General features: G+C 41.7%; 1 long non-coding RNA gene across 1 annotated transcript in view; it reads right to left on the bottom strand.

Annotated features, from left to right (window-relative positions):
• LOC132072770 (uncharacterized) overlaps positions 1–16,376 on the bottom strand; it is a 52,435-nt gene extending 36,059 nt beyond the window's left edge. The window contains exon 1 of the long non-coding RNA XR_009418385.1: positions 16,228–16,376. This is a non-coding gene — a long non-coding RNA (uncharacterized LOC132072770). The remainder of the gene's footprint in view (positions 1–16,227) is intronic.
• Between the last annotated feature and the right edge of the window lie 5,926 nt (positions 16,377–22,302).

The raw sequence follows: 22,302 nt of genomic DNA, 5'->3' as shown, positions 1-22,302 counted from the left end.
GCACAATTTTCTACTACAATAAGCTGGGGAGTGTCTGAGCAGAAAATTCATCTTTCATATTGTACGCATCAGTAGCCCATAAGTGAAGATCTCACTTCTATCAAATGCTCGAATGGTAATGGCTCTTGTGGAGCCCCTTCTGAAGTGTCAGAAGAGAACAGCAATAGTTTTCTGGAGTCCTGAAGCTAATTGTTTGGCTATCTGCAAATAAATGTAAGAGAAACCTGCTTCTGCTCCCAGTCACTTGGCTCTCAGTGTATCCAGTCTTGGCTCCAGGTCCCCTAGCCTCAGCTTCATGCATGAAGGACAAAGCAGCAGTCCTGGAAGATTCAACTTTCAATCCAGTACAGAATAATAGCAGCTTTCAATCCAGTACAGAATAATAGGAGAAAGCAGCAATAAAGCTATAAATCTCCTTAGTTGCCAGATATTAAGTAGAGCAGGGAACTTGGCTGGGCTTTGTGTACCAAAACTGCTAAAAGGTCAGGAACTCCATGGAAAATACTCCACAGAAACAATGTCTGGCAAGCAGCTTGTTAAAGCTTGAGTTTTGCCCGAGCAGGACAGCCCATGCACTTAGCATTTCCCAGCCCCACAATTCAGGTTGCTCTACAACAGAGGGGACCAAGGACTCCAGACTTGTCTTGCACCGCAGCCACCGCACACAAATCAAAAGCGCAGTTCACAAAGCATCCTCACCTCTGTATCACACAGAAATGTGACTCCACTTGGTGGGGAGACAGCAAGGCACACCAGAGAACTTGCTGGCAAGCACACGGTTCAGCTAGTAACTCATAAACAGGATAGCAATAGACTGCAAAGGTCTAAATAGCAATAAAGTAACAGCTTTATTAAATACATTGGCCTCTGGATGCTACCCATCTTTGCATGGTGAAACAGCATGTTCTGTGGCATCTTAAGAGCTCTATCTGTGCACAAGTCTGAAAGAGATGGCCCATTTGTACACATTTCTCCAAGGCAGAAAAAATGTTAAAATACTAAAAAGAAAACCAGGAGAAAATGTTTGATAAGTCTCTGTTTTACAGAAATTACTGAGTCAAAATCATCGGCTGCTACACTGGGGATGGCTCCACTATTCTTAGCAGCCTAGGTTTCATAACTGTACATAAAATATGCTCAAAATGGATCTCACAACAGTGTCTCTGCCTCCATCCCAAGGCAGTAAAAGTGTTATTAGGTTGTTTTTCATTATCATGCAGGAACTCTACAGGAGTAGGAGGCCCAAGCCCTGACCATCCACAAAAACACAGGGAAATATCAATAAACAGAACACAGGAAATGAAGCAAGGGAAAAAAGCTCTGCTCAACTGAGCAGAACCTAGTCACAGTAGTAAGAGAACCTGCAATCTTACATCAGAAAGGCACTGTTTCATGAGTTACACATGAGGACAAGCCTCTGTGCTAACACCACTGTTTCCTACAGCATCAAACACCTAAGAGAACGTAGCTGACAATGAAAAAAAAAAAAAATACAGTGAACTCTGGGCAGAGACTTGTTGGCAAGTCTAACATTAGATGTACTGAAAAATAGCAGTGCAATTGTATTCCCCATGTTTTGCTTCAGTCTGTGACTTGGCTTTAATTTGTTGGCTGTGAACATCCACCCATGAACTGGCACACATGGTGATATCGCCCTTTTCCCTGGAGCTGCTTTTCAGGACTAGGAGGAAAATAAAGCACAGTAGCACCCATGTCATGGCTCTTTCATTTTTGTCCAGTAGAATCTTAGTGGCGTGAAGAAGAGAGCATGAAGGCCATGACTTGGGACACTACATTTTTATATGCATAATGTTTGGCAACCATAAAGTTTTGCATGATCTTTAACAGTGTGAACCTCATTTTCTGAACACTCAGGTTGAGCCACCTTGTCAAAGAGCAGCAACTAACTCAAACTTCTCTGTTGCCTAGAGACTGCTGTTTGACACCACAGCAGAAAATAACAATTTGCACAATCAAATAACTGAATTGAAATAATAAATTAACATTTTTACTGATTTTAGCATGTCTGTGTCTCTGACTGTATGTCAAGTGCAGGGTGAAGATAACAGTGAGTTGCACTCATGGATAATTTAACTGATTATTCAGTATTATTGCAGGAAACAACACTGGAAATAAGTTTTAGAAAATAAAGATGCCTTGTTTTTATAGCAAGATACAGATGGAGTAGAGAATGTACAGGGACTGATTTTGAGCATGAAGAACAACCAACAGCAGGCTGCTACCAGTTCTGCAAGCACTGCTCAGGCCGAGACAGGATTTCTACAGGAAAAACACTAAAGCTAGATCATTCAGCTAAAGCCCAATGAGAAAATATGCATAGAAAAGGACAAAAGATCAACATAAACCCATGTAGAATTGAGATTTTTATAATGAATTAGCATTTGATTTGGGAATTTATCCAGTTTTACCTTTTATTTCCTTCTTTTTTAATCAGTTTATTAAACACATAGTTAATTCTCTGTATAGGGAGACAAAAACCACACATATCCGACGAGAAGCAACAGCTGTCAGGAGGATAAGCCCATAGTGCAGGGAACTATAATGCACCCACAGGGATGGAAGGGACCTCTCGAAGTTACAGGGCAAACATGTACCTCAAGGCAAGCTCAGTTTTGCCCGTGTCAATCCTGATCAATGTCTCTGCCTGACTGGCAATTAAAGAGCAGCCACAGAGACTTCAGATCCTGAGCAGAAAGTCTAATCCCCTGTCCTTTTCTGTTGGAATGCTTTTTCTTAATCTTTTCTTCCAGAAATGTAAACAAATTCCCATGTTACCCACTACAAACCTGGGGTATAGAGAATGAGTTTCCTCCTTTATTTAAAAGGAAGATTATTTCAGATATGTTGATATTCTGATAATCATCACTAGCCTTAAAGTGGAGAAATTTACCTGGGAGCTGTAATACATCTCCCCAGAATCCCAGTGCAAGATTAAGGAGGCAATGAAATAATTTCTGGGGAATGTCCACCCTATTTAAAACTGCAATATTTTCACTATTGTTAAAAAAGAAATTTGCACAAGAAAGTTTTGCCTCTTAAAAATAATGCCCCTTATTTTCTGGTCAGCATAAGATCAGTTATGAAATCTTTTTCCATAAGACAAGATATATTTATACTAAGAATAAAACAGAGCCATTTCATGCTACAAACATAATGCAGCCAGAAGTTTTTGTTCTGCTTTTAGCAACAAATGCCCCAAAAAGACTAAACATCTTTTGCTATTCAAAGAGATCTTTACATCTCTGAAGACAAATTTCCATTGGAGACAAGGCGGACTAGCCAACTTTCTCATCTGAAGGAATAAAAAAACAACAGTGGAAAATCCTGAAGAGAAGCAGATCATAAATAATCGCCCTGCTTGCTTTGCTTTTACTGCATGTCTCCAGGGGATTCAACCAAACCTCCAAGGCTCTCTGCAAATTCAACGTGAGCCTTGGGGTCCCCACAATGTGTCCACCTGTCACAGCAGAGGCTGAATTATGCATTTCCTCCCTGCACCCTGCAGACCCTGTGGTGACCTTCCCTCTTCTCAGCAGCCTGAAGTCTTCTAGCTTTCTCTCAAGGAAGATGAGTGTCAATTCTTTTTCAGGGACTGATTCATGCATGCAAGGAAAGGTAAATTTCTGTATGCATTTGTATAAGCAAGCTCTGGGTAAGGGAAACGGAGAGGAGGATTTTCTGGGAGGCTTACTGCAGATCTGAACAGAAACAGAGCTAAGCCAGTGATCTCTACAGCACAAAATCCACCAGTGTTAATTGTAAAACATAGCACCAGTAAAGCCAAGAAAGCTCAGTGAAGATTAAAGGAAACCATTTTTTAAACCACACTGTCAGCTCTCCAAAGGATCTAACAAACCTCAAGGCAAACAAACAAGCAGTCCAAATTCTGTCCCTCTGGAAAAGTTAGAGCAGCAGATTCTGGGAATTTTGTCACATATGTTGTAAAAAGACTAGCAACATGTCTCAGACTTGACTTACGTCTACACAGAAATGGCAACAGGCCTTATTGGGCAGAGCTTTTTTTCTTGAATCATCATCAAAACTCTCCAGGTCCAACTGAGTGGTCCAGAGTCAGGAGTATTCATTGCTTAGATGAGGCCTTTCTCTTCAAAAGCATATGCCTGGCTTATTAAGCCAGACCCCATTCCTCTGGGGGATGGAACAAAAGAATCCTTGTACAAAAGCAAGAAAGAAAGACAAGCATTTCCATCTTGAAGTAACTCTGCTCAGAAATACATTTGCGTTCAAGGATGAGCTACACACACATCACATGTATAATTATCCTCAAGAAGCAGGAATTCAAGAAGCCTGCTTTTGCAAAACAAATGTGGAACAGCATAATCCAGCATCAAGGACAGCTGTGCTACTACTAGCCCAGGGCCACAAAGGATGGACACCCAGCTCTCCACTTGCACCACCCCAATGGTCCAAGTCCAGGTACAGATTGCATCCACTGCATCTACAGTAAATCTCACTGGGACAGGAGCACCTATCACTGAGACAATACAGGCCTTTAACGGCTGTAGTAACAACATTTCGTCATTCCAAATGACAGAGCAACATTCCAACAGTGCTCAACATGAAGACGGTGAGCTCTTGTAAAGTTCTGCATTGGGAGCAATGGTGATATCAGCTGGTTCCCAAATCAGGCCCAGTCAGCCACTATGGAGGGGAGCATTCCCAAAAGAAAGTGCACTGCCTTCTGAATGGAAGAGCTTTAACAATTTACTGGCATAAGAAATGCAATACTTAAGGGTACTTACTTACAGCCTATTTGATTTAGAGATCATAGAAAACACAAACTTCTGTTTCTTTCCTAATATGACCCTTGACCAACCTCCCAACTGCATTTTAAATTTGAAAGAATCCTTCTTTCAATTTGACACCAAAATGAGGCTGTGGTGATTCAAGATTACCTTACATTAAGTGGAAATTCCAGATTAGCTTTCAGTCAAAAATACCGTGGGACTGTAGTTCACAGTTCTACACTCAGCTTGCAAACATACTCTGGAAATATAAGACCCTAAACAACAGATGATATGGCAAAGCTAGTGGGTGCCACATGGCGAGACACACAGCCGTCAAGGCAGGAAGATGTCTCATAAAAAATTTTTTAAATGTAGTACCAAAAATTGACTATATTTATTTCATACTCCATAGGATTTGGTTCCATTTCCAAATGTTGCTATACCAATAAATCCTCTTTCCTAGGAAGCTGCAGTAACACAAAGGATAGAGGAAATGACACATAAACAATCTGTGTGTTGACAAGAAGGCAATTTTGTAATATGTTGTTATTTATGGCCAACACTCCAGCAGATGGAAGATGCATCAAAATGAGAGTTTCATTTAGAACATGCGGGCCAGGGAGAAGTCTCTGCAGGAGATGTGCACCATGGGAAAACATTATGCACTTCACAGCTAGAGTTGTATTACAATGCTTGTGGTGACATGCTGCAGAGCAGGTAAAGACGCAACAGAGAGAGAGTCTTTTAAATAGGTGGCAAAAGGAGAAGTAAGAAGTGAGACCTTATTCAGAAGTGCACACACCCTGAGCAGCCCTCCTGCTTCCTGAAGGAAGTGGCATATCCCATGACCTGTCCTGCTGGAAGTCTGCCCTTTTGCTCTTTTTGCCCCAGGACTGGTAACATCCCTCACTTTTATGGGCTGAGGTGCTGAACTACGATGACGAAAAGCAGCTGCACAACTTGGCCCTTGCTCTTTCTGCTGACCAAATTTGCATGTCACCCCACCACATTCATTACACTTCCCAGGGGCCTCCTGCCTCAGGCACTGCTGTGAGCACATGGTGATACAGTGCAGGAGAGGAATGGACTGGCCACTGAGTGATTTCCAGCCATAGCTCACAGCACAGCACGCAGCTCCCAACAAATGCACTTATTTTAGCTGCATCGCTTTCCATCGCATTAGCTCATGCACAAAAGGGGAAAATAAGTTAACAAGGTGAAAATATTTATGCCTCCTCCTCTCACTCCCCACTATTTCATTTCATTCTAAATCAATTTGGAAGCCCTACTGGCATCAGGGCCCTGGAGTGCTGACAGCCTCAGGGACCTTTCACTATCTGAGAGTCCAACTCTCCATTTCCCTCTTGAGTGGCTAGGCACCTTAGTCATACCATGGGACACAAAATGGAGCAAAGCAGTTTTAGAACAGCAGTCTTTCTCTAATAACTGATTTAACTTCCCAAACAAAGCTGAAGTTTAGGAGTTTCCCACACACTGAGGCATCCCTATGCATGCTAGGGTAATAAACCCCTCACATCCCTCCCACACCCACTGGCAATTCAACTCCTCACATCAAGTGACTATGTTCTCCAAGGATTAAGTTTGTGGTTTGGCTTCCAAAGCAGTTAAATGGTCTGAATGTGCCTTTTTGCCTCCCTCTGCTGACTCTGAGCTCATTAGCCAATTTCCGTTGCCTTTGGCAGGGAGGAAGCTCCCTCAGGACCATTCATGTTCTTTGCGGGAATTAGTAGGAGAGCAAGTGAAAATAGCATGTAAGACCCTGGCTGGGAGAAGACTGTACCACAAATGCTCCCTCTGACCAAGCCCCAGCGAACCTATGTGGAGTGGCTCCTCAAAATACAAACACATAGGAAATCAGGGTTCATTAGCTCTGCTTCTCTTGAGCTATTCCATTTTTTTTTTTCTAGGCTTCCTACACCTTCATCCCAATTCCATGAAGCTCACCACAAATCCTGCCTGCAATTTTTATCAGTATTCTCTCTGCCTGGCAATGTACCAAGGTGTCCTCCCTTCCTAGCACTTCACTGCCTGAAGAAGAGGGATATAAGCACCATGTTCCAGCAAAGATGCACGTAACAGGGAAAAGATTCAGCACAAGGGGTCATATGGACAAAACAAGGGGCAAAAGGCAGAGGTTGCACCAAGAGAGGTTCCATTTTGATGCAAGACATTTCTTACAGTGAAGCAATCAGCCAGTCACTGGAACAACATCCCCAGGGATGTGGCAGTGTGTCCATCACTGGAGGTTTTCAAGGTGGATGGTCTCATCTAGGCTCCCCTACCCTCAAAGGTTGGGCCAAATGATCTTTCAAGGTCCTTTCCAAACTTTTGCAATTCTGTAATGCCAAAAGAAAGGGTCTGTCCCTTGCATCAATACCCAATCCCTCACACACCCCCAAACACAACTCATGCTGGGACAGAAACACCATAAAGAGGTTGGGGAAAAAGTCAGGACTAGGGAAGGACTTTGCTTTTGGAGATGCAGGTGGCTCAAATGCACAGCAAATTTCAGTTTCAGGGGTTATTTCTGGAGGTCATACCTCAGCTCTGTTATGCTAAGAGTTGCTAGACAACAGTCTTCATATGAATATAAAATCAACTACCAAGCAAAAGAAGTCTAAAATATTGTTCTGGTTTATCTAAGAATATCTGAACATTCAAATTAAATTTAGCTAACAGGCATGTCCAGGTAAAAGTAGAAATAAAAGTGTTCAAACAAGCTACTTTCAAAATTAAGCATTTCAATATTTCTTTCCAAAATGTTTCTCCTTCCTCTGAGAAGTATTTTCTTTTTGGTTTTGGTAAAATGCACAATTTTCCCTTTCCTTCCACTGACTGAAACAATATTTCACCTAATACTTTTTCCAGGTTTTGATTGGCAAAAAGGTTGCACTTCCTGCTTCACAAAAAATAGCAAGAATAAAAATTTCTCCATTCAGACCAATGAGTGGCTTAGGCATTTTTTTTTTAACAGAAAAGAAATCTGCAATTCTGTGAGAGTGTCTGTTTCTTTCCATACAGCTCTTCACAACTTTGCATAGTTAAGCTGCAAATTAGGCTTGGAAAAGTTATGACTTCTGCTTTGCAAAAATGCAAACAGGACATTTTTAGGTCTGAAACCTCAGCAGGCTTAGCTTCACTTTAACTGGAGTTAGGTCACTGGCAGTATTGAGACTGCAAGGATACAGACACAGCCAAACGCACGAGCTAAAATAATCAAACTGAAATGAAAAACTCACAATGTTACGGTAACAGCTAGAGTGGAAAATACAGACATCGCAGGATTCATTATTAAAAGGTTATTCATTATTAAAAGGATTCATTAAAAAGGTTATTTAGAAAGCTCACCAGAGTTGTTTTGGTAGTGAACACACCGATAAGCACCCTTAAGGTGAATTACAGCAACGCTGCTGATGTCAGACTTTCTGTAGAGAGCACTGCCTGATGGCAGAGCAGGGCACCTGACCTGGGCTGCTTGGAAGAGACATCAGCCTAAAATATGCCTAAGAAGTTAGCATAGAATAGATGGAGCAAAACTAGGTAGTTGTTTGTAGTTTTTTTTTAAATTAGAAGTCACTTTTTCCCTGGGGATGATTATTAAAAGCCTTGTTTTGCTAATTATAAAGGTTAACCTAATTTTAAACCCATGGAAATTATTCAGGATTAAATTTTGTAAGCTACCTCATCTTATTATCCTACACATCTTTATAGCCCTGACTGCTTTGTCTTTTGCAAGGATCTGGAACCCATTTACCACCATGCCAGTGCCCTTGTTTCAGCCAGCCCACACAACCCGCTTCTTCCTTGGTTTTCCTGCAACAGCTCCAGAGGCACCTGCTTGGAGAAAACCATGTGGTGCCTGGCCTCTTTTGAGACATGGTGCCACCCTCAATCTGTACCTCAGCAGGAACAGTGGCAGCTGGTGGCCCACTCAGCCAGGGTCCCCAAGGTGGTAGTGCACAGAGCCAAGCAGCCATGGGGGCCTCAGGAAGTTTTCCCAAGTGACAGGAGTCAGAAAGCCTCATTTCTACCCCCTCAAAATGGAATGAATAAATAACTAAAACCTGGCACATGTCCCCCCTAAAACATTCTTTTTACACAACTTCTCACCAACTCCCTACAGCCACCTCCATGATTTTTCATAACTTCCCTATCCTGGGAAATCTTAAGCATTGAGTTGTGGACAGGGAAAACCACAACAACCAAAAAAGGCTCTAAATCATGGCTGAAGACAAACCAATGAGTGAGTTACTCACTTTGAACCTTCAGGCATTGCAGCAGCTTCCATGTGTGTAAAACAGCACAACACTCACCTACATGTTTAATAGAAATAAAAATACTTATGCCAGCTAAACAGCCAGGGAAGCAGACAAACCAACATATTTTAATACAAACAGGAATTGAGCTGTTTTAGCTATTTTCACCTCAAGGATTTATAACATGCCCTGTCCCCCAAGTGTATTTCCTTCTCCAATGTTATTGTTAGCCAGAATACTATAAAAAGGTTTACCAAAGCTTTTCAGATGAAAAAATCAGAGAGGAGAGAAGGTCATGCTCTGCTCATGCACCCAGCATCTCACATCAGGCAGTGAGCTGGGTTGCTCCCTCCCCATCCCCTCTCTTTTGTTCATCATGCCTGCTGTCCCAATTTTTCACATTTAAAATGCACAAGGCAATTTTTGGAGGCTGAAACCAAGAGCCAGGATGCAGGGAAAGCAAGCTGGTGTAAATCCAGAGGTGTCATGGAGCCGTGGTGATTTACACAGGCTGTGCCCAAGGCTCGCTTTGCCTCCTCCGAAGCGCAGCACTACTCGCGTGACCATAAAACAATAAATAACAATAATAAAAATGCCCTGCACGCATTCTGACTTGAATAATTGCTTTCTGTCTTTTCCATTCCCCTCAAAGTGGCAGCAGGACACAGCTACTCCCATTACTTGCTTTGCTAACCAAAAGAAAACCAAGCTCTTAAAGTCATACATCCTGAGAAACATTAGGAATGTGTTTACACAACAAAGCAGAGGCACCTTGGCAGCAAAAGCCAACATCTTTATGCTGCCTTGCAAGATCCAACAGGGACACAATAGCAGCAGAGTAGGTTTTGGCACATTAGCCAAGTACTAATTTCTGAGGGAAACCAGGAAGGCTTTCAGCACCTGCTCTAAATCTCCACCTCTTTCTCCTCCACTTCCAGTGCAGAGCCACTTTGTTGCCTCAGACACCAGTAAGTGCCTTGCTGGCTGGTCACACCAGACTAGCCTCCTTAGTGACCAAAACAGATATCCAGCTCGCTGGAAGCATTTACACCTTGGCTGTGGGCATCTTCAGTGGCTGCTTTACCTGTGTCAATGCAGTACCTACACATTTGCTTGGGCTTGCTATGGTCACACTTATTTTGTTACAAAGAGCCAAAATAAAATTGCCAAAAAGGTCCAGACAGAGAAACCACTGGCAGCCCTGTCCCACAACAAGTGCCTCATTACACAATGACAAATGGTGACAGACGAGTCTGCTGGCTTGCTGATTTCCAGCTGTTGCTCAAGCCTGTCCAGAGTCAGGAGGATAGAATTGCTATCTACAGCTCTAGAGGTCTAACTTTGGCCTAGGACATTCACAGTTTCTCTAATCCTTTCCCTTCTTCTGATACAGCTTCCTGACCCAACCTCTCCTGTAAGTGCAGACATGAGCACAGTGAAAGAAAGAAATCAGTGAAGACCCCTGGGAAGCAGAAAAGCAAAGACAGTCTAAGGGCCAGAGATTCATGCATGTAAAAATCACAGAGAAAAAGGAGATGAGTAACAAATGGTGCTATGAGGGGAAAAAAAACTTGAAATCCATGCAGATTTATACAGCTGGGAGATGAAAGGCAGACTGTCAGACAGGTCTGGCCCTTCTGTTTATCTCTTTGATAGTGCTTTTACCAATATCAACCCCAAGGTTAGTGGTAAAGAGCTTAGGAGCACCTCGCAGGGAATGTGCCACACAGATTAAAATGAGAGTGCAGAACTGGAGGAAGAGGGCCTGGAGAAAAGATAAGATGAAGAACAGAAACCTGCTGCTTCAACAGGCATGTGTGCCTGTGTGGTTTTACCTGCTCAGTGACATGCTGTTAAATTTCCTCTCTGTCTTCCAGAATGGGAAAGTCCATACCTATGCAACCATGACAACAGCACAAACACAATTATCTGCACAGTAAAACATGAGCCTTAAGAGACTGATGAAGTCTGATAAAATCCTCTACAAGGTTTGCAGCATGAGTCTCTTCAGCCACTGGAACACGAGTATGAAGTCAACAACTACTGCATGTTTGGAAAAAATTTAGAGGCTCATTCAATATTGTTGGGAACAGCTGAAGGGTTTTTGGTCTAAAAGAATGTATAAAAGAAGCAAGTAAACAGAAAAAAAAACACCCATTAATACTAAGCTATCACTTCCCTCCAAACTTGGAAATATACTGACATTTTTGGTATTGTCATTATAGCTTCACCCTGGTATAAGTCCCAACACCTGGAATAACTGAATTTATCCCTTCACCATCACCTGCTGCCAGAAAACATTAAAAAATACACTAATGGCACTTAGCTTTGTTTGAATACTGTAGGAAAAACAAAAGCCACCTTCCCCAAGGTGGGAAACACCACAACAATTCAGAGAGTGCAGTTTTCCCTCTGGCTACAGGACATCTGGAAGTAGTGGTTTTAAGGACCTGAGCTGATTTACTGATTGCTCAGGCCTGCCAGAACCTGGTGTGAAAGTACAGCTCTGCATTAGGCAGAAGTATGTGGAGCCAGTCAAATACACCTCAGAGACGACCCTTCGAGGACTCTTTGTGGGAATAGCTTTGCTAGGCTATCTGTAATGAGTTATTCTTGCTAACCTTTATATTGCTTTAGCAATCTAGAAGCTCTGAGCAAGATCAGGGCCCCACTAAATTTTTGCACAGCATTCTCAGGCAGAATCCCTGCTGCAAGCCTCCCTGGCTGAAAGCTTGGCATGTTTCAGTGGAGCCAAGGCACAACTCCGACCCAAGCAGAGAGCAGAAAGTCACACAATGCTGTAAGCCTCTAGAGGAGCTTGACATAGAGCACAGGACTCCAGATTCTGCACCCTGCTGCACTAGGACCTGCAATCCTGGCAGACCAGGTTCCTTCACAAGACCCACATGCTGGGTCAGTAGGGTGACCCCTGTAGTAGCAGCTTTGCAGAAGGGCAGCACTGTGCAACACAGGTAATTCTCATGAGCACAGAGACATGAAGTCAGGTACCAAACACCATCTGCCCCTGACAATTTCCACATGATAAGTGCTTCCCAGCAGGGCAGCTCCAATGCCAACACACACCTTTTGCATTATCTCACCACAGGGTGCTTTACATTTTAGTGTCTCTGTACAGTAGGAGTTACTATGGCTTCCAAGATCCTATATTGCTGTTTTTAAATATCACCATGTCAACTAAAACTCTAGAAGGGGTTGTTGTGCTTCTCAAGGGGATTAGAAGTCCATGCTTTATGACAATAATTATGTCTTTTTTCCTGCCATTGGTATACAGTGAAATGCAAATCAGAAATGGCAACATGCACAAAATTGCACTTTTGGGTTTTCAAGTCACCCTGATTATTTTTCATGCCTTGTCATCCTTCCAGATAAACCATGTCACATCCTCCTCTGTAAAATTTAGCTACCATATACTGATAATTTTATACTACACAAAGGAAAAGTTGTTGTTCCTATGACAATATAGTGAAAAAAACTAAATGGTGATTTCCAAGTCTATGTAAACCCTTCTCATTCATCCCCATATCACTTCACATTTGAGGCACAAGCTTACTAAGAAGATGCACTTATTTTAAAGCCAGAGAGGGGCTGAAGGAATGTACAGGCTTTACTTGCAGGACCAGGAGATTAAAGCTTGGGAACTCAAGGAGGGATTTTCAAAACAGCTCAGCTCAGCTTTGGAATTGCTCTGCTTTTAACACAGCAGCGATAAGACTCCCATTGTCTACAAAGTGGGAAGTGCTACTATTTGACTTGGAGAAAGAGGATCAGCAGCATGTGATTTAAAAATGCCCAGCAGTTTTGAAGTTCCTGGTACCAGGAAAACATGTTTTACCACTTCTTTACAAAACCAGCAGGTTGGGAAATGTGGATTTGGGAGGGCTGCCTTGTTTTAAACATGAAAGCTCAGAGCCTCACTGAAACACCTGCCTTAAGAAGATGGAATACTGAGCTGACCTTCAACTTTTGAGACATCATACAATCCAGAAAGTCAGCAACTATAACAGGGGACTGTGATAGTTCACAGAAGCTTATCCTCTTCTTTTCCTCAGTCTTCTTTAAGCTAATTCCTATTGCTATGCTCTGGGAATAAAAAAACTCCTCTGTATGAGAACATTGTGACATTATATTTTGTCCTTTACCTTATCTTGGGTAGAGACAAACTAAATGAAAAGAATGGAAAAGAAATGTCCTTAACATCTGTGTCTTTCTGGGATAAAGTCCTTCCTCTGCTTTTCTAACCCAACAACTTCTTGAGCTGAACTAACTCTATCTGTTGCTGAGTGCCAAAAAAGAAAAAAAACACCTTGCAGAAAAGTTGAGAAAGAGCAGCAGAGCACTGTTAGCAGCAAGTGATTTTATACTGTGGCCAACTGCAGGGGTGGGGAAAATCTTTCAATGGCAGTGTGGTGAAGAGAAGATCAAACAGAAATTGGTAGGAACAATCTTCTTCTATTCTCAGCTCTGTGTCCTATTACACAAGGATGGCAAACCTTGATCAGCATAAAAAGATGTAATAAATGGAGGAGCTTCTGCTCTTGGAAAAGCTCCAGGTTAGCTGACTTGGGGAAAGGTAATAAAAGAAGCCTATTTGTTTTGATATGTTAATCCATCTATCCAGTTTCTGTGGAAGATCAAAGACAGAATTCTGGTCCAGAAAGACTAGTGGACAAGAAGGCTTATCAGAGCACAGGAACTGTCTGACAGAAACAATTCTTTTAAACCACAAACTCAGGGAGTGTGGAGCAGCTCAAAACACCAATTTGCATCTGGTGAAGGTGCAATTTTGCTCACTACCACAAGGCACCCAGCTGTACCTTCTGCATTAGTGTGTGCATGGCAAGGGATCACAGACCCCCTCCCAAGGGGTCCACCAGATGCACGTGCTTCCATCTGAGCTCAAAAATGCCTGAGAGACTGAATCCACTGGTTTGGCACCAGGGGAGGGAGATCAGTTCACAGTGACGATGAGGGACGTTCTGGCAAATGAGCTTTATTTACCCTTCCTTCTCCAGAATGGATTAACTTAGGCACACAGTAAACACCAGCAAACAGCCCTAACAAATGCAACAGAGATTCTTTACAGGCAACCAGGTTCACCCACAGCCCAATTTGAAAGAGCAGGGCCTGAGCAGACAGCTCTGGATACCATGCTCTGCGCCCTCAGAAACACAGAGGCTACCACAGATCATGGTCCATAACTTGGGTTAAATAATATCTATTCATATGGTAAATGGATCCTGTTGTGGCCGTGGTAGTGGCTTCTGGGTACCTCAAATTCCTGAATGAAAGGTTTGCTTTCTTCCCTGTGTTGTTTTCCCCTGCCATATCTTTACAGTTTTTTTCTTTGTTTGCTTAAAAGGAAATGAGCCTAAGGCTGTGCTTGGTTTCTGCATATTTTATTTGATCACACTGTACTTCAAGTATTACATGCCTTCAGTGACATCAGCCCTTAGCAGCTCTGCTGGAGCTCTCTCACACAGAGAGGACAGATTCACTGCCTCCTGTATTTTCAAAGGAATTTTTCCTCTCCTTTCACTGAGAATTATGCAGGAAGCTCAGCAGAACCCTCATATATTCTGCAGAGACCTTTAATTATAAGTTTCTACTAGGTTTTCAGCTAGTACATTGTATCACCCAATGACAAAGTAAGAGTACTTGGTGTCCCTTTGCCCTCCCACTCATACAAAATCACTTTGAGTAGTTAAATTTACACTGTATGTCTGCCCTTAAAGGAGTGCTCCATCTTTAACCTTGAGGTATGTGCATTTCCAGCCTTGTCTGGGCAAGCCTCTTGTTCTCACCCTAAATGCAGCCCTGGTCAGCTTTTCCCAGTAAATTAAATGGGCATTTTTCACATGTGATACAGGATTCTTTTAGCTTGTCCCCAATGCCAAGAAAGAGAAGCCTACTGTACCTCATTTCATGTGGATCTAGAGACTAAGTACTTGCTTTGATACATTACCATATGAAATCACAGAATTAGAGACTAAATCTTTGCCTTGATCCATTACCATTGAAGATCAAGACCATTGAGAGATCACAAGGTAAGTGTGAATTCACTGCTAAGGTTAAATCTTGATCTTGCCTTTTTCCCCCCCTTTTTTCTGTCAGACTAGATTCTTTTCTATAGCCCACACATGGCAGATGAAATATTTCATTTCAAATGTACTTGTTTGAATATAGTTGGTGTCACATGGGATTTCTGATTTAGTGGAGGAATAGAAAACACAATACAAAATAATACAAATGTATGCTACACTTTGCAAATTATAGCAATTGCAATGCCCAGTCCCCAGTCACAATTCCAACATGACTCCCACTTTTGAGCTCCGTAATAAGCTGGCATGACAACAGGCATCCCTGATCATCAGGAAGGACAAGGTGGGTTGAAGCCATTTAAAACCCATTGGACTCCTCAACATTCTTTTTCTAGCTGTCTAGTTTTTTAGTGTGTGTTGGGCTAAACTACAGATTTGCTCCAACCCCCCACCCCTGAAGGTAATGGTTCCCTGCAGGGGGATAAACCTCTTTTAATGACATCAGGGAAAAATTCTGGAAAAATGGACACATAATACCTGGAGCTTTCAAGCAAATGGATAGGGAGATCAAAATCCAGTGAAAAATAAACAAAGACATGAAGAAAAACTCTGGAGAAGACAGATGTCTAGGGACAAAGGAAAACAAACACAAAATCTGTCTCTTATCTTTTCCAATTTCCAGCCACAGCAAGAAGCTGCCCCTGCCTTGAAGGCAGAAGCAGCCACTCTAACAACAAACAGCAGAATGGTTAACACTAAGGAATTCCAAGTTATATCCAACTTTCAGGAGCTCTTTGCAAGAGCATGCAGCTATAATTGCACTGTGGCACACATACATTAAAGTGAGATCTTCAAACTATTCATGTAAGCCAAAGAGACAAGTTTAAGGGAGACCAAAGAACAAGAAATTATAGTAGAAACCTTAAAAAAAAAAATCACACTGCAGGATGCAGAAATTACATTAAAATCCAAATTATTACTATTAGCAATCAAAAAGAGCACTGACACCTAACTGGCTTTTAGAGCAAGCTTGATTCACGTACTAGCTTCAGATTTATTGAGTCAATTCAGACATAGCCTCCTTAGCGTCAAATAGAAATCTAAACCATCATTTCACCTTACCTGGTGGTGCCAAACAAGGAGCAAAGATTAGTCCAATCCTCTGGAAGTCCACAGGAGACACAAAGCTGGTTGGGAAGCAGAATTCCATGTTCCAGAGACTGAGGAACTTTTGCTTTATGAGACCTTAGTTCTCAGCATCAGTACTGACCTCACACCATCAGACACTGGAATGAGAGCTGGCCAGGGTTTTCTTCTGCTGCTGGGACCATCAGCTGACCACCTTAAAGTTCAGGTGAAAGCAATCTGCAGGAGCAATGCCCTTGATGAATCCTAATGCCTGAGAGGTCTGGAAGGAATCTAGTTTAACTTATTTATAATGCAGGGCAGCCTGAGATGCGGTAAAAATAAGATTTCATCAGTCCTGCTTATCACAAGTTACACATCCACAAATAAGAATTTCACTGGAAGATCTGATGAGCCTTGTTATCTGGATAACTCTAGGCAAAAGAGCTGTGCTAGAAGTAACCAAATCCTCAAGGGCTCCTCTTGTCTGTTTTTGAGTTGAAATGACCTGAAATTGATTTCCTTTTTACATTATTGAAAAACTTAATTTTGTATTCAAAATGGAAACACTGCTGGTTTAGGAATATCTTCCAGGCATAAGCACACCTGGAAAAGCAGCGTTGCCAGCCTCCATGTCCATCCCCACCCACTTTTGCTTCAGCTCCATGGAGAAGATTCAGACATGCTTAAAAACTCAGATAAGAAATGGTTTACTCCCACCTTCCACTTTTAACAGATAAAGTTCATTTGACTAATTTTGTTTTATTTTGTTTAGTCATTTCATTCCTGCTACTCCTCATGGGGTGAATTTCTTCCAAAAGTTATGCATTAGGCAGAGTTTCTGCAGGAAAAGGAAATTTGATCTGCAATCCACAGACACTACTGCTCAATACCAATAAGCAGCATTTTTACTAACAAAAGCACTGTTCAGTTGAAAAATTTGGCATTGCATTAAGAAAAATTAACACATTATTTTGGTATAACTAGAACAGAATTGTAACTAAAAATCTCATCTGTATTAAGAGGGGTAATGTTATGGAATGATATTGTTGCCATCACGGAGTTGAATTTGACAGTGTGTTGGCTGCAGAGGTTAACTATTTTCTCATTTTGTGTACTTTGAAGAACTCAAGCTACACCTCTTAGGCTTAGGTTTTACAAGGAAATAGAAGAAACTTTTGTTTCCAGTTTATTAGGAAATATGGAAAAGTCTAGTTTTAACAATAAATGCTGCTAGAAATAATATCACTTGCTGAGAGCAACTAAATTGGGCTGAAGTTCTTAATCAAGAATTAGACCTGAAATTCTCCTTGATAACTGGACTAGGCCTAAATTACAGGATGTGAAAAGAGCAGGTAAAACCATGTGGAAGAAAGAAAAGTGAGAATGACCATGACATGAAGGGGAGGACAAAAAAATGGCATCCTAGCAGCAGATGACAGTCCCATACAATACATCACCCTCTTTTTTCCTTCAAGCTGTCCCAATAACACACACAAAAATGAGTAAAACAGAAACTCAGGATTAGAAACACATCTACCATTGCCTTTGTCACTTTGAACACTGCAGCATGCAGAGAGCACAACATAAATGTGTTCTCCTGCCCTCTTGTTACAGAGCCTGCACTGAAGTGAGTTCTGTGGGCTCATGGTGTTGCTGCATCAATCCCTGCATTAACCCTGAGGGTTAATGTGCAGAAACTCCCAGGTTAAGCCCTCCCTGTCTCAGTGCCTGATGTCAATGTACAACAGAGCCATCTCATGGCATCTAAACTTGAGTTGCTCCACGGCTGGATGAACAGCATAAAGCCCTGTGCTGGGTCTGAACTCAGCCTCACACTTTTCTTTGGGGCTTCAGAAACTCTCTGATGGATTTAGATCTCCAGCTTTCCTGAATGGTTTCAATAATAGCCATCCAGAGACTGCAGTCAAACTCTAAGGCAGCCTCTGTTATGCAAGGGCAAATATTTTGGGCAGATTTTGGATTTTAACACCAAAAATTTACATCACACCTACATGCATTTGCCAGTTCTACTAAAGTGTATATGGCTCAGAGATGCTGTGTTAAAACATTATCAGGGTGGGGGGGATAAATAATTATTACTTATCTTTTAAGATTGAATTATTTTTACTTCAAGGAGAAAAACACAGCCACAATGGAAAATCTGTCTCCAAATGCTGCAATGTGACTACAATCTCTGAGGTCAAGTTGGCCCTTCCCAAAATAATTAAATTCTAAGTTCATATGGAGGGAAAAGTTACTCACCTATGGCACAAGAGAAAGAGGGCTCTAGCATAAATGTTATTTTATATTGTGAGCACTTAGCAAACCCATGCAGCAACTTTGTGCTTAGCAGTGTAACTATCTCTGTACAGCCATGCAAAATAACACAATTATCTTTGGAGGTAAAGGCAAACTGTCAGCTACATCAGGGGAGTTGCTATTAATTTTCATTATAAAAAAAGAATTTCTCTTCACCAACATATTTGATTTTTCAACTCAAATTGGGAATTCCTCTTTGGAAACCACTGCTGTCAATAATTCTTTTAATTAATAGTATCCATAATACAATATTTTCTATATTCTGTACCTTAAATCAACTGAACCCTTACATATTGCATTTCTTTCACAACATATTAACTTTCTGGTCAGGTGCTCCAAAAGAATTTAAAGATGAGGAGCACTACCCTAAGAAAAGCAACAGATAATGCTTTAAGGTCTATCTTCAAGCCACAGTGTGGAATGAATTTGGCATCCACTGGATGTCAATGGAGGTCTGCTTTTTATCTGTATGCAGGAGATGGATGTGTGTTATTTTAAAACTAGATCTCATTACTGATTTTATTAGGATAATTTTGCAGGTTTTTAGAGGGGATGGCTCTTTTCCCAGTATTATTATTCAGTGCCTTCTGGTAGCTGATAGAGGGAGCTGTTATCACAAAATGTCAAATGCCAGGAGTGCAGAGACAATGTCCATTATCTCTCTCATTTCCACTACAGGACAGATTCAACAAGTTTGGTGCTCAGTCAGGACTGGGAGGTGCAGGAAATACTGAAGGTAGTCGCAGGCATGGCAGCAGTGAGACCAGCATGATGAGAGAGAGGTTTTGCACTGAGGTGGAACATGCCAAACTGATGCTTGGAAACCATGAGAAGTATCATGTTTAATTAGTGTGGCTGTGCAAATGATGTAATGAGGCATTTGAGAATGAATTTGAATAGCAGTTGGATAAAAAATTAGTGATCAAGATGTCTGCCATCCATCAGAGGCCCAGGGGAGGGGTGCACGAGATACGTTGTCATATGCATCAGAAATGTCAAGATATGGAAATACACACTGACACAGGATGTTGCAAAGAGATGGTGGAGTAGCCAGTTGTAAGGAAAATCTGGGCAGCTGCAAAGTGGAAAGGTGAGAATGGGGCAGGACCCCATAGCACCTAGAAATCCAGTGGTCCCCGATACACCAGTAGTTACCAGTGTGACAGAGCCCAGCTGTGGCCCGCAGCTTATGATGGCAAAATTCAAGATTTCACAGAGTGTCTTGTAGCAAATGCACAGTTCAGGGAAGGGAAGGATAAAAGATGAGATTTGCACAGAGGTACTTCAATGAGGAAATTGCAAATTGCTGCTCTGCAGAAATTTCAAAGTGGTAAAGGTTCCATTATTCATTCACTAGCCAAAAGCAATGGCCAAAAGCTGGCAGACAGCACCATCCCACTGCTCTGCAAGGTCTGCAAGTCAAAACAGATAGTGAGTTATTTGGTGAGGGAGGGAATATCTTTATTAATATTAAATAAATTACACCACACCTCCGTTAGAATTCAGCTGATGGGCAATGTCCAGACCTAGCTACAGTGATTAAAAGACCTCATTCATATCTAATGATCACACACAGTAATAATCTCATTGTAAAAGGCAATCAGACACTTGTTCACTCTTCTTATCTCTGCTCCACATTTGTAGTTACTAAGAAAGGATCTGCCTTTGATCATCTTTTCCTGTGCTGCTCTTTAAGCCATTTCATTAAAGAGCCAGAGTTTCCTGGATTAATGGCCATTTGTCATTTCCCCAAATCAATTTTGCCTTGAGTCTGTTGAGACCTTACAAACATTTCCTCAAATGTTTTCTTTTTTCAGAATTACAGTAGTTACTAATGCTGTGCTCCGATGAGGAGGTTTTATTTAAAAAGACAATAAAAAAACAAGAACAAAACAAAAAAACCCTGCCAGAGCAGCTTCTATTTTTTATTTGAAGGTATGGAAATCTTAAGCAAACTTTTATTTTAAAAATAAATAAATGTATTGATTGACTCCAGTTTTGTCTGCAAATGTAAGAAGTCTTAATTCTTTCAACTTTTCAATTTTCAATCTGATTTTTTTTTTTTGAGTTGCCTCCAGAGCCTGGGCTCAGCCCATCTGTCACTGTTGAGCCCTTTACTATTTCTATTTCATTTATATCCACCACATCTGCTTTTTAGGCTCAAGCCTGACTGGTAAACTTTTTTAAAGAACCAAATATTTTAATAAAATCAGTGCCATGCTAAAACCTCATTTTTTTGGAGGGGGAAGACTGCCACCTCCCCTGTCTCAGGGAAGCATAGCATTGTTTGTTCATAAAGGAAATTCAGTTGTCCAGACCAGTGTGGGGCTGAAGTTCAGTGCCAGAGCTTTTTTTCAGCATTCAGATTTACCTGGGAGATGTTACTGCCATCCTAGGCTGAGGAGGAATTTTAATATTTAGCAGGAACATGAATTTTGATTTGAGGTTTGTGGCTTTTTCCTCTACAGACAGAAACAACTTCGCAGTTCTTCAGTGGCACAAGACTGTGAAGTGCCATTGGTCATCCCCATCCCGTGCCAAGATTGCTTCCCATGCAACTCCAGCATGCTTGCTAAGAGGCATAACAAATTTAATACAAACCACACAGAGACCTCTGACCCTTTTCAATCAATCCATGCGTTCTTATCCAGCAGCTATAATTTACTCCACTTTTACAGTGGTGGTCTAGAGATGACAAGACACTAAACATTCAGTAATTGTGTCTCAGCTCCTGGATACTAATACAAACAGTGCTGTTTAGGCAGGTGATTCCTTTGCACATGGATTTTCAGAGCTGCTAATGTGTTAGTCATTAGGGTGACACCAGAGACCTAACTGAGGCTCTCAAAATGGTAATTCCAGAGCTGCTAGGCTATGACTGGTATCAGCTAAGACTATTAGCAGGCCTTTCTCCTAAGCAATGAGATCCAGGCAGAAACATTCACCATCCAGATGAAGTTCCTGCAAGTGACAGGTATTTCTCACCTCTCCAGATCAAGTGGATGTGTAATTCCTGTGTAGTTTGGACAGCGGGAGTGCCAAAGCTGTAGCCTTGGTTTGACCTATCAGGTTCATTATTCCTGTCCCTAACTGGGGTAAAAGCACAAATGCTGCTGCTAGCAAGCAGTAGAGGGCCATCACAATTTGACTTGCTCCTGGCACCCCTCTTTAGTGAGCTTGTGCCACAGAGGAACCCCACACTCATCACATTCAATGTGAACTGGCCCTCTTGAAGAGTGGCCTGTCAGGAGAGTTTGCTCCTGCTCCACCTCAGCACTCCATTCTGGTTGTCTAATTAGATACCTCCATCAAACACAGCTACAGTTTGTAAATGTGATTGCACTGCTTTGATTTTTCCTGTTTTAATAGTAATTCACCTGAGTGACTCCCGTTCAATGGAGAGGCGCACACAGGTCAGGCTTCATTCAGCTGGGGTGGCTCAGTTCAATCAGCATTCAATTCTCACAGTGAAACCTTCCACAATTAGGACCTGCAAGATGAAATTGTGATAACAAATGGCATTCTTTTTGAAAGAGGCCTGAAATGCCTGACTGGCAAGGCAGAAGGCAGCAGAGAGCTGAGGAATAAAACTTCACAACAGCCCTTGTTAAACCCACAGTGATGTAGCTACCATGCATCTTATTGAAACAATAAAAGCTGTTTTATATGGATCCAAAAAACCAGGGGGTTCAAGGAAATGTTTCTCACAGCTGAGTGGGTATTTCCCAGGACTTGTTGGTTTTATTACCT

This window comes from Ammospiza nelsoni, chromosome 4, assembly GCF_027579445.1.
Source record: "Ammospiza nelsoni isolate bAmmNel1 chromosome 4, bAmmNel1.pri, whole genome shotgun sequence".
NCBI lineage: Eukaryota > Metazoa > Chordata > Aves > Passeriformes > Passerellidae > Ammospiza > Ammospiza nelsoni.
This window is presented reverse-complemented; position numbering and strand designations above follow the sequence as displayed.